Raw genomic sequence first — 16,116 nt, 5'->3', positions numbered from 1 at the left:
AAATAAAGTTGTGCTACAGTATACTATGAAATTAACCAGGTACAATAATAGTGCTTATCTGGTGCCTCATGGTGTCGGATCATATATTGTTTAATCCACAGATGACAGTATCTATCAAAAGATAAAAAATATGTTTTAAAAGGTTTTCCTCACACACTATATGACTGTACACCAGAAAAATAAAATTAGGGCTTATTTAAAGAACCTTTCCTGCTATTCAAACATCCAAACAGAAGAGGGTCCTTCCGGCGGCACCTCAACACATTTGTTCCATTGCCTACCAGCTGGAACAAAGAGTGTATACAGTAAATAGATGTCAGCATATACATCATATGCCGTACATAAGTAGGAGGTTGGCAGGTAAGCTTATTCAGTTTAGGTACTGTATACTGTAATAAAAAATATACTACTCATAGCACCAGATTTATTTTTGCTTTCACCTTTACAGTGAACTTTACAGTAGCACAAATAAATAAGATGTAGGTTGAATAAGCAGTATGGACATGGGGATCGATTTTATTACAGATGTCAATTTTGTGCTTCTGAATAAGCTTTTTCTTTATTTTTTACATTGGTCCAAGTTATCCGGGATATGTGCACCATTAAGGTGTAAAACAGGTCTGATTAAAAGAAGAGATGTGCATTGACCCATGTGTTTTGGTTTTGGATCTGCATTAACTTTGTGTTTTGGTTTTGTTAAAACCACCCTCACATGTTTTGGTTTTTATTTTGATCTATATTGGGGCAGTATGGATGGTGTAATGGTTAGCATTACTGCCTTACAGCACTGAGGTCATGGGTTCGATTCCCACCATGGCTCTAACTGTGCAGAGTTTGTATATCCTCCCCGTACTTGCGTGGGTTTCCTCCGGGTACTCTGGTTTCCTCCCACAATCCAAAAATATACTGGTAGATTATTTGGCTCCCAACAAAATTAACACTAACGTGAATGTGTCTGTGTACATGTGGTAGGGAATATAGAATGTAAGCTCCACTGGGGCAGGGACTGATGTGAATGGACAAATATTCTCTGTACAGCGCTGCGGAATATGTGTACGCTATATAAATAACTGGTAATAAATAAAGAAATATTTTAAAAAAATTATAAAAACTGGTTTTGTTTTGTTTATTCAGATATTGACAAAAAAAGCTAAAATTAAATAATTTGTCCCTTTACCCCCCCCCCCCCTACAGTATTATTAATTCCAAGAACATTCATTTCCAGCCATTTCAAATCAATTTTGATCACCTCACAACTCACAATATTGTTTTCATCAGGTTTAGGCCAAAGGCACAAACACATGGCAGTTTATAGCACATCTATGAAACATTGCCACACAGCAGTGGCAGAAAAGTTGTGCAAGTTGGAATTGACCTTGGGCGCTCACACCCACCCTTATGTTGGAAATAAAAAAATACATGCACAGTTTTACAAACCAATCACTTCAGCACAAGAACTGGCTCCTCAGTGTTTACATCATCCTCACACAATATGAATTCATCCCCGCTGGAATCCATCATTGCAGAAGTCTCTGTACTTTGAGTATAAAGGTTTTCCTTGTGAAATTTGTAGTTCAGTATTCGTTTGCTGTTCCTTCTCTTCTCTCGACTGATCATTATCATTATCCATATCGATAAACTCAACACATTCAATTTATTCCATGAGGGGCAGCAGTGGTCTACCTGCTCTGGCCTGGTGGGAAATTAGAATGAAATAGAGAATATTACACATATGAGAGGTCTTGTATAGTATTAGTAACCTTACTTCCTTACTTATTGAGCCACCGTCATATCTACAAAGGCTAGCTTTACCCTTACAGATCCAGACTAGTTTTGCCAGGGCAGCTAAGTATCGCTTTCTTTTATACTGTATCACCATAAGTAACAGGTCCCTTACACTGAAGTGGCTCTCCATTGCTTTGAACAGATTTTTTTTGCCAAGCTATATGGATATTTTAATAACATTAAATTAGGCGATGTTTTTAGAACAATTACTATGCTCTGTTTAGGTATGCAGTTTACAAGGAATCAGTTTGTGATCCTGGCGGACGGGATGCCTGTGGTCACAATACCAATGCTGGCACCCCAATGATCATGATCCTGAAAAGGGTGAGGTAAGTATTCTACCCCCCCCCCCCCCCCCCCGCCCCTACCACAGCCTAACCCTTAACTAACTCTCCCTTAGTGCCTAACCCTAACCATCCCGGGTGGCACCTAAACCTAACCACCCCCCATAGCCAAATGAGAACCCTCCCGGCTATTCTTAGGCTGTGGCTGGCGGTCTTGCAGCATTGGGTAGAGAACTGCTAGAGCTTATGTGTAGTTTGTAATGGATAAGTATCTATAATAAGAATTTACTCATACAGTACATTACACACAATTTCAATAAATACAGTATTTTAAGTACTGTGCTGTATGTATTCCTGTTTTCTTTCCTCAGGATCCAACAAGGAATGTACATCGGGCATCGGGACTACATTGAACAGGTGAATACAGAATTTTTTAATAAATGGACTTAAGTACTGCAGGTCAACAGTTGTGTTTTTACTCTGATCCACGTCACTACTTTAGCTTTTGTAAACTAAACATTTGCAGTGTACTATACAATATACATTGCATGCAATATAAAAAAATACCTTTGATAATAACAAAAAATAAACCCACTGAATACTCATTTAAGCTAGGGTTATACATATCATATATATGTATACACAGCAGTTTATGTAGTATGCAGGAGCACAGTTGGGGCCCGTGGACTATGGGGGTTATTCAGGTCGCATCGATGTGACCGCAATAACCCCAGTGACAGCAGCACTGAGCATGTGCAGGTACCGTCCTACTCTTGCGTTGCCGACAAATGCATTCGGCTTGTAGTAAGTGCAAACGCCTCTGCCTAATTGACAGGCAGAGGTGTTTAAGGGGCTGGCGGGAAGCGGCGATGGACAATTTCGGGGGCGGCATGTTGAAATAGGGGCAGGTCAGCAGTATTTTGGTGGCGGCTACGTGATGTCACGCGCAGCCTCTCCGATCTAAAAAATTGTACCTCCTGCATATACAGCTTTGCTGCAGCTGCAGGGAGTCTTCCAGAGATGCTGCGACTGCAATTAAATTGTGGTCACAGTCGCTGGGCAGGCCATTCTGCATGCTGTGCGGCCTATCCCTGCAATGGGCGGCCCCCAGCATGTGAAAGTAAGGATTGCAGATTCTTCATTTTAGCAGAATCTGCAATCCATACTGAATAACCACCAATATCCAAAGAATAAATAGATGTGTTGATAGTTCAACATAATTTATGCTTTTACTTGCAGGGTCCTGTCAACTTCTACCACCCACCATATGCAACATCCCTTCTCTGAAATGTTTCAGAAGACTTCTTGTCGTATAATGTCATATGTAATAAATTATGTGAATGGGCCCTTTCGTGGTGTGTAAACTTTGACATTAAGGCAGGCATGTCCAAACTGCGGCCCTCCAGCTGTTGTGAAACTACATATCCCAGCATGCCCTGACACAGTTTTGCTGTCAGAGAATGCTAAAGCTGTGTCAGAGCATGCTGGGATGTGTAGTTTCTCAACAACTGGAGGGTCGCAGTTTGGACATGCCTGCATTAAGGTATAGGCTCATACGTTTAGTTGCTTTCTGTGTCCTAGAAGACCCTGTTACTAATTTGCATCCCAGCCTGCATAGTTTTGGTTTTGTTTCTTTTCACTCCACTTTGTAAGCAGTAACTATCTAACTTGAGTATCAATTGTCCTTCTATTACACATTTAAGTGAAATGGACACAAAGTATCAAAAATCAGTGTATGAATAAAACCTATTTGTGAATAATTGTTTCTTGGCTATAACTAGTAACATTAAATGTTACACTCATATCCAGATTCCTCTTTCAGCTCAGTCATCCAATTACTGTACATGCAACTTTTCAGCTTTCTTTCCTTTCACTAAAGTTTTATTATTTAGCAAAACTCTTTTTATTATGGTGCGTAACTGTGTGAACTTAGAGATGAATTATCTCATTTAGGGGTCTATTCATAAAGCAGAGAAAAGCTTTCCTCTTCTTTGTGCTATTCACAGAGCAGATTACCATGAAGAAGTCCCTGACTTCTCCAGTAGCACCCCCGCTCCGCTGCTGAATCACATCTCATGAAGCAACGGAAAAAAAACATTTTCAGCTTCTCCATGGAGTTCATTTTCACCATCTCAGGATGGCGCAACCTGAACATTGGTGCGGAGATGACAGGGAAGCCAACGTGCTGGCTCCGCCCCCTCACCTCCCAGTAGCCCCATGGGAGGTCAGCCAGCAGTGCATGCACAGACGGACACGCCGACTGACTCCGCGCATCGCAGAGGGAACTGCCTGGAGAAAACCTCACTGGAATAGTGAGTATACATGATTTGATACTTATTACAGCTATATATCACATCAAACCGACGATATATAGTGATCACAGATAAGTAGCAATTAATTTTCCGTATTTTACATGAATAGACCCCTCACTGGTTTACATACATCTCGTAGTGTTCCTATTCTTTAGTAAATATGTAATTTAGAGTCCGTTAGCTTAATCAATCTCGAAACAGTTCCTCATTAACATACACTATATGGGATTTTGAACAAGGTATCGCAATGGTATGCAGTTAATATACTGCCTGTCAGGATCCCGGTGTTCGGGATTCTGACACCAGAATCCCATCAGGCAACTAAATGCCTGTGGTCGGAATCCCGACCGCAGCCCAGTATTCCCACCAAAGTGGGAATATAACCTGTGGTGAGTAAAGCTCGCTACCATGCCTGATGAGTGGCAAGCTCAGCGAGCCCATGAGGGGACTTACTGCGCTCGCTGCCGGTGTGCCGGCTACCGGGATGCCGCTGTCGGGATACTGACAGCCGGCATCTCGATGGCCATTATATCATATGTATTCCATGGCAATGTCCCTCCAGTGGCTGCTAAATAGGGTCAAAGGTAATATTGTGCTCTGATGTAGAGTCAGAATCTCTTTAATACTAAATGCCTGCTTTTCTGCTTAGACAGTAAATACTATCTAGGGTGTCTATAGCACATAAATCATGGATCCATTTCATAAATTTCTGTATCCCTATTGCTGTGAGGAAAAGGATGCATTTGATGCTGCACAATTGATGCTTATGTGAGTCTGCTTGTAACTTTTATTAAAAAGAAATAATAAATAAATATTAAAATATAGTATATATAGAGGATATATGGCTATATATTATGTATATATATATGTATATATATATTATTATTATTATCCTTTATTTATATGGCGCCACAAGGGTTCCGCAGCGCCCAATTACAGAGTACATAAACAAATAATCAAACAAGAAAACAGCAACTTACAGTTGACGACAATATAGGACAAGTACAGGGTAAATAAACATAGCTACATCAGCAGATGACACTGGAATAAGTATCAGGTGGCAGAAGACCGCTGGATTTGGTGCAGTTGAAGATTATTAAAGTAAGAAAAGGGTAAGCACATGAGGGAAGAGGGCCCTGCTCGTGAGAGCTTACATTCTAACGGGGAGGGGTAGACAGACAGGGGTGAGACAGATGGGGTACATAGAGAGCGTGGAACAGAGGTTTAGGATGAGATTTGGCTGGGTTTGGTGTAGAAGTGGGTCTTGAGAGCCCGTTTGAAGTTTTGCAGAGAGGTGGAGAGTCTGAGGGGGAGAGGTAGGGAATTCCAGAGAAGTGGTGCAGCGCGTGAAAAATCTTGGAGGTAGGAGTGGGAGGAAGTAATTCGTAGGCAGGAGAGTCGGCGAGCATTAACAGAGCGAAGAGGACGGGTGGGAGTGTAAAGCGAGATAAGATCAGAGATGTAGATGGGAGAGGAGTGGGTGAGGGCTTTGTAAGCAAGTGTGAGAAGCTTGAAATGGATTCTGAAAGGGAAGGGGAGCCAGTGAAGGTCTAGTAAGAGAGGAGAGGTGGACGTAGTGCGTTTGGTGAGGAAAATGAGCCGGGCAGCAGCATTGAGGATAGATTGGAGTGGAGAGAGGTATTTGTCAGGAATGCCAGTCAGGAGGAGATTACAGTAGTCCAGTCTGGAGGTGACCAGTGAGTGGATAAGAGTCTTAGTAGCATCCTGGGTCAGAAAGGGTCTGATCCTGGAAATATTTTTTTGATGAAAACGGCAGGTTTGTGAGAGGTGCTGAATGTGAGGTTTGAAGGAGAGGGAGAAGTCAAGGATTACTCCAAGACAGCGCACTTGGATATATATATATGTATATATACTTTCAGTTGAACTTGGTATTAAATTTGTTAAGGGTGATGGTGTTTTGTTTGGCGGGTGGCGGGAAAAATGGTGCTCAAGCAGCGGTGCAAGTATGCGGGTACACTCGGGTACGGAGTACCCTTAAGTATGCAGTACCACCTGCCACACACTTTGCCATTACCACAATTATAACGTGCCACAAAGCAACAAGACAATGGTGCTTGGCAGCATGACGGCTCCTCCCACTTTGTCAGTGCGACAGTGGCTGTATTTTCCTGTTATAATGGAAGCATTACTATATATTGTTATTAAATTGGGGGGCATTACTATATATTTCTATTATACTGGAGGCATTGCTATATATTTTTAGCCTTGCCTCCAGATTCCCCCCAAAATACGGGCTGTCGTGTGGCCATGCCGCTAGTGTCATGTAGCCACTCCCACTAGCAGCATGTGACCACGCCCCCTCACAACACAGGACCACGCCCATTTTTCGACACTCAGTACCACTAAGAAAATATTTCTACTTGCACCACTGTGCTTCAGGCATGGTGAATGGGGGAAGCCAGCAGAGGTTTGTAGATTCACCCTCAATGAATGGGCACACACACAGCTCCAGCCTTGGACGGTTAGGCCCGTGTCTCCGGCGAGCGCAGTGCTTAAAGTGGTCCTAGAGAGGTGGTGGAACTCACCCCCCTTCCCACGGTGGCAATTCAACAAAGGTATTGCGCGCGCCTACGGCGCGCGCCGCAAAAAGGTGCGTGGTCTCAAAAAAGGGGCGTGTTACACAATAGTAATAACGCCCACAGTAGTAGCACCCCATAATACACATAATGCCTACCGCAGTAGCACCTCTTATACAATGCCCACAGTGGTAGCGCCCCTTATATAGAGCCCATAGTAGTGGTGCCCCTTATGCAATGCTCGCAATAGCAGTGCCCCTTATGACCCCAGGATTGATGCCCCTTATGAAGTGCCCCCTTTACAATGCCCTCATTAGTAGTGCCCCCAGTAGTAATGCCCTTAATGGTAATGCCCCCAGTCGTTTAGCCCCTGTAGTTATGCCCCCTTGTAGTTTAGCCCCCAGTAGTAATGCCTCCAAGTAGTAATGCCCCCAGTAGTTTAACCCCTGTAGTTACGCCTCCAGTAGAAATGCCACTGTAGTTATGCCCCAAGTAGTAATGCCCTCCTGTAGTTTGCCCCCTGTAGTTTGCACCCAGTAGTAATGTCTCCCAGTAGTAATGCCCCCAGTAGTAATGCCCCCAGTAGATGCCCCTCTGTAGTTTGCCCCCCAGTAGTAATGCCCCCCCAGTAGTAATACCCTCCTGTAGTAATGTCCCCCAGTAGTAATGCCCCCCAGTAGTAATGTCCCCCAGTAAATGCCCCCCAGTAGATGCCCCTCAGTAGTAATGCCCTCCTGTAGTTTGCCCCCTTGTAGTAATGTCCCCCAGTAGTACTGCCCCTCAGTAGTCTGTCCCCCAGTAGTAATGCCCTTCTGTAGTAATGTCCCCCAGTAGTAATGCCCCCCAGTAAATGCCCCCCAGTAGATGCCCCTCAGTAGCTTGCCCCCCAGTAGTAATGCCCTCCTGTAGTTTGCCCCCTTGTAGTAATGTCCCCCAGTAGTACTGCCCCTCAGTAGTCTGTCCCCCAGTAGTAATGCCCTTCTGTAGTTTGCCCCCTGTAGTTTGCTCCCAGTAGTAATGTCCCCCAGTAAATGCCCCCCAGTAGTAATGACCCCAGTAGATGCCCCTCTGTAGTTTGCCCACCAGTAGTAATGCCCCCCCAGTAGTAATACCCTCCTGTAGTAATGTCCCCCAGTAGTAATGCCCCCCAGTAGTAATGTCCCCTAGTAAATGCCCCCCAGTAGATGCCCCTCAGTAGTAATGCCCTCCTGTAGTTTGCCCCCTTGTAGTAATGTCCCCCAGTAGTACTGCCCCTCAGTAGTCTGTACCCCAGTAGTAATGCCCTTCTGTAGTAATGTCCCCCAGTAGTAATGCCCCCCAGTAAATGCCCCCCAGTAGATGCCCCTCAGTAGCTTGCCCCCCAGTAGTAATGCCCTCCTGTAGTTTTCCCCCTTGTAGTAATGTCCCCCAGTAGTACTGCCCCTCGGTAGTCTGTCCCCCAGTAGTAATGCCCTTCTGTAGTTTGCCCCCTGTAGTTTGCTCCCAGTAGTAATGTCCCCCAGTAAATGCCCCCCAGTAGTAATGACCCCAGTAGATGCCCCTCAGTAGTTTGCCCCCCCAGTAATAATGCCCCCGTAGTAATGACCTCTCAGTAGTTTGCCCCCCAGCTGCTACACAAATAAAAAAAATAAAAAAACACAGCACACACCATACTTACCAAGCCCCGCTCCGTGTCCGGCCGCTGCAGTCCTCTCGTCGCCCGCTCCTCTGCACTATGAGAGAGACGTCATGACGTCTCTCCCATAGCGCGCACTGACTGAGCCGGAAGGCGGAGCTCAGTACTGAGCTCCTGCCTCCGGCTGCCGCTGTGCGGGAAGACGGGCGCCTCATCTCCCTGCAGCGACGGGGGACACATCGCCGGGTTAGGTGAGCCAGAGGAGGCGGAACTGCGTTCCGTCTCCAAGTGGAACTGACGGAACGCAGTTCCGCCCCGTTCCGGCTCACTTTAACCCCTGGGCGAGCGTGACATGGGCCAGGGGGCTGGATGCCTAGGCAGTGCTATCCCAGGTAAATGAAATGGGTTGATAACATACTTCACCTTTGCCACCACTTCTGTGCCCTGCAACCTTATAAAGCATTACAATAAAACTGTGGTCAGTAATTTTGATCCAACTTAACCTCCATGGGGTATATGCAATTCACGGCGAATCGCGGCAATTTTTCGCCGTTTTTTAATTCGACTTAATTCGACAGGTGAATTCCGGAAGGTGGCTTCCGGAATTCACCATATTCAATGAAAAACGGATTCGCCAGAATCGCGGGCGAAAATCGGCCGATTTGGCGGATTTTGCCGCGATTTAAAAAAACGGGAAAAAACGGGAAAAACCCGGAAAAAAAATGGCGTGGGGTCCCCCCTCCAAAGCATAACCAGCCTCGGGCTCTTCGAGCTGGTCCTGGTTCTAAAAATGCAGGGGAAAAATTGGGCAGGGATCCCCCGTATTTTTAAAACCAGCACCGGGCTCTGCGCCTGGTGCTGGTGCCAAAAATACGGGGGACAAAAAGAGTAGGGGTCCCCCGTATTTTTAACACCAGCATCGGGCTCCACTAGCTGGACAGATAATGCCACAGCCGGGGGTCACTTTTATGCCGTGCCCTGCGGCCGTGGCATCAAATACCCAACTAGTCACCCCTGGCCGGGGTACCCTGGGGGAGTGGGGACCCCTACAATCAAGGGGTCCCCCCCCCCAGCCACCCAAGGGCCAGGAGTGAAGCCCGAGGCTGTCCCCCCCCATCCAATGGGCTGCGGATGGGGGGGCTGATAGCCTTTTGTGATAATAAAAAGATATTGTTTTTTCCAGTAGTACTACAAGTCCTAGCAAGCCTCCCCCGCAAGCTGGTACTTGGAGAACCACAAGTACCAGCATGCGGGAGAAAAACGGGCCCGCTGGTACCTGTAGTACTACTGGAAAAAAAATACCCAAATAAAAACAGTACACACACACCTTGATAGTAAAACTTTATTACACACTACCGACACACACATACTTACCTATGTTGACACGCCGACTGCCACGGTCTCCGACGATCCGAGGTACCTGTGAAAAAATTATACTCACCTTCCAGCGTCCAGAGGTACATTCAGGTCCAGAGATAATCCACGTACTTGGCAAAACAAAAAAACGAACACCCGCTCCATACCGGACTGAAAGGGGTCCCATGCTTTCACATCAGACCCCTTTCTCCCGAATCCCGGGACATCACGTGACTCCTGTCACTGAAGTCCCTTCAGCCAATCAGGAAGCGCTACTTCCGTGGCGCTCATCTGATTGGCTGTGCGCTGTCTGTGCTGTGACAGCGCATCGCAAAGCCGCTCCATTAGTTTCAATGGTGGGAACTTAGCGGCTAGCGGGGGGGTCACCCGCCGGTCAGCCGCTGACCGGCGGGTGACCTCACCGCTAGCCGCTAAGTTCCCACCATTGAATATAATGGACTGGGCTGTGCGATGCGCTGTCTGCTCAGACGCGCAGAGCCAATCAGATGAGCGCAACGAAGTTGCGCTTCCTGATTGGCTTTAGAGACCTTTCTGTGACAGCTGTCACTGACAGGTCTCTCTGCATTCGGGGATAGGGGTCTCATGTGTCAGCATGGGACCCCTTTCAGTCCGTGTGGTCGGTTGTCCGGTTTGTTTTTTTCTCCAAGTACGTGGATTTATCTCTGGAGCCTGGTTGAGGTGAGTATATTGATCTTTTATTTTCAGGTACCCCTGGATTCTACATGGAGAAGAGGACCGATGTCGGCGTGTGAACATAGGTAAGTATGTGTGTGTCGACGTATGAAATAAAGTTTTACTTTCACGGTGTGTGTGTCCTGTTTTTGTTTGGGTATTTTTTTTCCAGTAGTACTACAGGTACCAGCGGGCCCGTTTTTCTCCCGCATGCTGGTACTTGTGGTTCTCCAAGTGTACCAGCTTGCGGGGGAGGCTTGCTGGGACTTGTAGTACTGCTGGAAAAAACAATATTCTTTTCATGATCACAAAAGGCTATCAGCCCCCCCATCCGCAGCCCATTGGATGGGGGGGACAGCCTCGGGCTTCACCCCTGGCCCTTGGGTGGCTGGGGGGGGGGGACCCCTTGATTGAAGGGGTCCCCACTCCCCCAGGGTACCCCGGCCAGGGGTGACTAGTTGGGTAGTTAATGCCACGGCCGCAGGGCACGGCATAAAAGTGACCCCCGGCTGTGGCATTATCTGTCCAGCTAGTGGAGCCCGATGCTGGTGTTAAAAATACGGGGGACCCCTACTCTTTTTGTCCCCCGTATTTTTGGCACCAGCACCAGGCGCAGAGCCCGGTGCTGGTTTTAAAAATACGGGGGATCCCCTGTCAATTTCCCCCCCGCATTTTTAGAACCAGGACCAGCTCGAAGAGCCCGAGGCTGGTTATGCTTTGGAGGGGGGACCCCACGCCATTTTTTTTTTTAGGATTTTACCGTTCCAGCAGTAAAAAAATAAATAAAAAATAATAATATTTAAAAAAATATATAAATAATATTTGTGCCTCCAAAAAAAAAAAAAAAAAAGTACCTAATCCCTTCTAATATAAATAGATCTGCTATTCCCAAAAAAAAAACCACCAAAAAAAACATGTTTAAATTTTTTTTATTTGTTTTCACCCTCCAAAGTGTGGCGGATTGAAAATGACGAATTTGCTGTCTAAAAGCACTGCTGTCGAATTTCCAAACTTGAATTGAATATGCTTTGGTCGAATTGCAGCACTTGTATCATTGCAGAAAAGTCGAATTTGCAAAAATTCGAATTTCAAAAAGTCGAATTTTGAAAGTCCGTTTTTTGGTCGGAAAGCACTGAATTGCATAGGCGAATTTTTTTTTTGGTCGAAAATGACCCGAAATTCGACAATTTCGGGAATTTGACCGCAATTGCATATACCCCCATGTCTGAATTACTTTTGGGTTAGGGAGCTGATTATCAGGGATGCCGCTAGGTCATTATGTTTGGGTGGATGCAGGAACACAGCTACTGACTTGGCATCTCAGAGCTCTGCCCACTGTCAGCAGTGGAAGCGTTGAGACTTTGCCCTCTTTACTACTGCCACTGCTGTTAATGGATCGAGCAATGCCACAGTGCAGGTGATCGGCGCTAACCCGGTACAGTCACTACTGGCACCACTCTCTGTACCATGCTGCCCCAGCTCCTGCCCTGTGCCAGCTACATTTCTCAAAAGGCTTCCAGCGCCACCTCACTGTTTACAGCACAGCTCTTTTCTCTGGGAGGCGCTGGTTGCCTAGGAGCGAACTCTCTCTGGGGGATCTCCAGCCTTACTCACTGCTGTCAGGGGCCCCCTTTTATACTGTCCCTTAGATAGCCATGCGACCCCCTCGTGACACTATGCTTTTCCGCAGCTAGCATGCGAGTCCACTCTTACTAAGGTCGAGGGAGCTCTGGAAACATCCCTAAGGGTCCCCATAAGTGCCATTTCAACTCCTTCAGTGCTAGTCAGTTATAAGTAACACTCAATTAATATGGTTAATTACATGGAATTTAACACTTACTTATTATACATTTATTATGCTACCTCAATAATATTAGATATGCATTTTTATGAATTACACATAAACTTTTTGCCTCATATGTTTATATATATTTACACAAAGTTATACTATTTTTTTTAGCCTTTCTCATATGTATGTTCAGGGCCCTTGGTTCACCTTGTAAATAGGGCTCTACACTAGGGTCACTTGACTTAGGGGGTTATTCAGGTTGTATTGCTAAGTGATGTGACCACAATATCCCCATTTGTAGTGTTTCTGTACACGCGCAGGTCCCATCCTACGCGGTATGGCCAATGTGAAAGCATTGCATTGGCTGTGAACACCTCTACCTGATTGACAAGTAGAGGCATTCGCGGGGCAGGCGGGTGCGGTGAAAGACTGTTGCAGGGCGGGGAAAATGGGGGTGGGTTGGCTGCGTTTTTGGGGCAGGTGTGGGACGTTACATGGCGGGCTGCTGAGGCAGGGGGTAATCCACAGTTGTTACGACCGCATTTAAATTACATTCGCAGCTGTTGGGCGGCCTGGTCAGCATGCTGGTTGGCTTTGCCCCACGAAGGCCGCCCAGCAGCATGCAAAAGAATGGATGGCATATTCAGCTTTTTAGCAGAATCTGCAATCCAACTTGAATAACCCCTTTAAAGCAGTTTGCATGCATCCTATCAGGTTGTAATACCTGATATCTCTGTAGTGCTACAGTCAAAATGATGCAGCAGTGTATTGAGTTTATATGCCAAGTCATTTTTAACGGTTTTATGAAATAGTGCACTAGTTCATATTATACCACACAGCATGTCTCCAGTACATATTATTCCACACTGTAGTGCTCCCAGTTCATATTGAGCCACATTGTAGTGCCACAAGTTCATATTATGTTTCTTTGTAGTCAGGGGCGTAGGGAGGGCGGTTCCGGTGGAGCTCGAGCTCCAGGCACTCAAGACAGAACAGGGCACCACAGATCGACTCCGCCAGGGAGCCTGAGCTGCGACAGCTCTCTACCTCCCTCCAAACCTCCCCTCCGTTCTCCATGACTTGCATGTGATGTTGTGACCTCACAAGCACAGGCATCTGACGTCATGACGTCAGATGGGCGGAGACGCGGCCAGACTCAGAGGGACTGTGAAGACGGAGCGGGGCAGGTGAGTATTTTGTTTTGTTTTTCTTTAGTGTTTGTAAGCGGAGCTACCAGGGGGCACAGCTACAGAGGGCACAAACCAGGGGGCACAATTACTCTAGGCACAGCTACAGGGGGCACAACTACTGGGAGCACAACTACAGGGGGCACAACTACCGGGGGCCAGTGCTTAAAGTGGGCCTAGAGAGGTGGCGGAACTCACCCCCCTCCCCACTGTGCCCAAGTAATATAGGTATTGCGTGCCACAAAAGGGGCGTGGTCTCTGAAAGAAAGGGGTGTGGTCACACAATAATAATGCCCACAGTAGTAGCACCCCGTAATACACATAATGCCCACCATAGTAGCGCTTCTTATACAATGCCCACAGTAGTAGTGCTCATTATGCACTGTCCACTGTACTCGTAGTGCCCACAGTGATAGTGCCCCTTATATAGACCCTATAGTATTGGTGCCCCTTATGCAATGCCCGCAATAGTAGTGCCAATTATGTCCCTAGGAGTGATGCCCCTAATGAAGTGCCCCCTTTACAATGACCTCATTAGTAGGGCCCCCAGTAGTAATGCCCTTAATAGTAATGCCCGTGTGTAGTATTGCCCCCGGTAGTAATGTTGCCTGTAGTAATGCCCCAGTCGTCTAGCCCCCTGTAGTTTAGTCCTAGTAGTTATGCCTCCAGTGGTAATGCCCTTGCAGTTATGACCCCAGTAGTTTACCCCCCCTTTAGTTTAGCTTCCCAGTGGTAATGCCCCCAGTAGTTTAATCCTCATGTAGTTTGCCCCATGTAGTTTAGCCTCCCAGTGGTAATGCCCCCAGTAGTTTGCCTGCTTGTAGTTTTGCCGCCAGTAGTAATGCCCCCCTGTAGTTTGCTTGCCCCCTTGTTGTTTAGCCCCTGTAGTTATGCCTCCAGTAGTTTAGCCCCTGTAGTTATGCCCCCCGTGTAGTTTAGCCTCCAGTAGTTTGACCCCTGTAGTTATGCCCCCTGTAGATTATCCCCCAAGTAGTTTAGATCCCAAGTAGTAATGCCCCGTAGTTACGCTGCCAGTAGTAATGCCCTCCTGTAGTTTGCCCCCAGTAGTTAGCCCATTTGTTTGCCCCCTTGTAGCTTGCCCCCTTGTAGCTTACCCCCAGTAGTTGCCCCATTGTAGTTGGCCCCCAGTAATAATGTCCCCCAGTAGTTTGCCCCAGTAGATGCCCCACGGTAATAATGTCCCCAGTAGTTTGCCCCCAGTAGTAATGCCCCACAGTAGTTGCCCCCAGTAATGCCCCCACAGTAGTAATGCCCCTTGCAGATGCCCACCCGGTAGTAATGTCACCCCGTAGTTTGCCCCCAGTAGATGCCCCCTCAGTAGTAATGTCCCCCCAGTAGATGCCCCCTCAGTAGTAATATCCCCCCAGTAGATGTGCCGCTGCATGAAGGAAAAAAACAAAAAAACACATCATACTCACCGAGCCCCGCTCCCGCTTCCAGACAGCTGCAATCCTTCTCTCTTGGCGTCCGCTCCTCAGCACTATGAGAGAGACGTCATGACTGATGTCTCTCCCATAGCGCACGCCGCTCAGTGACCGAGCCGGAAGCCGGAGCTCAGTACTGAGCTCATGCCTCCGGCTTTTGGTGTAGAGAGGCAGACGGGCACCCGCTGGTAACACAATCTCAGCGGGCGCCCGTCATCTCCCTGTGCGGCACTGGGGACACATCGGGTTATGTGAGCCAGAGGAGGTGGAACTAAGTTCCGTCTCCAAGTGGAACTGACGGAACTCAGTTCCGCCCCATTCCGGCTCACTTTAACCCCTGCTGGGAACAAATCTACAGTGGGCACAGCTACAGGGGGCACAGCTACTGGGGCAAATCTACAGGGGGCACAACTGCTGGGGGCACAACTACCCCCGGCACAGCTACAGGGGGCACATCTACAGGGGGCACAGCTACAGGGGGCACAGCTACAGGGGGCACAATTACTGGGTCCATAACTACAGGGGGCATAACTGTGGACATGCCCCTTCCCTATGAAACCATGCTCCTATTTTTTGCCACGCACCTTCGGCGCGCACTATGTTTTGCCTTTAGGTGTTTGAGTGTGTGGCACCAAAGGATCTTTCACCCTGGATGCCACAAGGTCTAGAACTGGCCCTGGTGGCCATGACCCAATTCAGTACAGGGGAGGGAGGAGCCAAAACATACCTTGCTCCAGGCACAATGACACCTTGCTACACCTCTGATTGTAGTGCCCCCATTTCAGATTATGATACTCTATAGTGCATCCAGTTTATATTGTGTCACATTACAGTGCCCTCCAGTTTAAATTATTCCACAATACAGTGTTCCATGTTCAGGTTATGCCACAATATTGTACCCCCAGTCAGAGATGGATTTAGACATCATGGGGCTCTAAGCAAGATACAAATTGGGGCCCCCCTCCCTATTTTGACTGAGCAGGGTGCAATAATGGGAATTATAATGGCACACTTCCCAACATATGAGCCTTCAGCAACGGGACACTGTGCGCACCAGAGGATCCTCGATAAAAGGGGTAGAGCCTTGCAGCATCCCCGTTCTCATCATTTTGG

The 16,116-nt window shown here is 47.2% G+C and overlaps 1 long non-coding RNA gene across 1 annotated transcript in view; it reads right to left on the bottom strand.

Moving 5' to 3' along the window:
- Positions 1-1,211: 1,211 nt before the first annotated feature.
- The window catches only part of LOC134965087 (uncharacterized), a 159,475-nt gene continuing 144,570 nt past the window's right edge, over positions 1,212-16,116 (bottom strand). Inside the window, exon 3 of the long non-coding RNA XR_010188311.1 lies at positions 1,212-1,693. This is a non-coding gene — a long non-coding RNA (uncharacterized LOC134965087). The remainder of the gene's footprint in view (positions 1,694-16,116) is intronic.

The sequence above is a fragment of the Pseudophryne corroboree genome, chromosome 10, assembly GCF_028390025.1.
Source record: "Pseudophryne corroboree isolate aPseCor3 chromosome 10, aPseCor3.hap2, whole genome shotgun sequence".
NCBI lineage: Eukaryota > Metazoa > Chordata > Amphibia > Anura > Myobatrachidae > Pseudophryne > Pseudophryne corroboree.
This window is presented reverse-complemented; position numbering and strand designations above follow the sequence as displayed.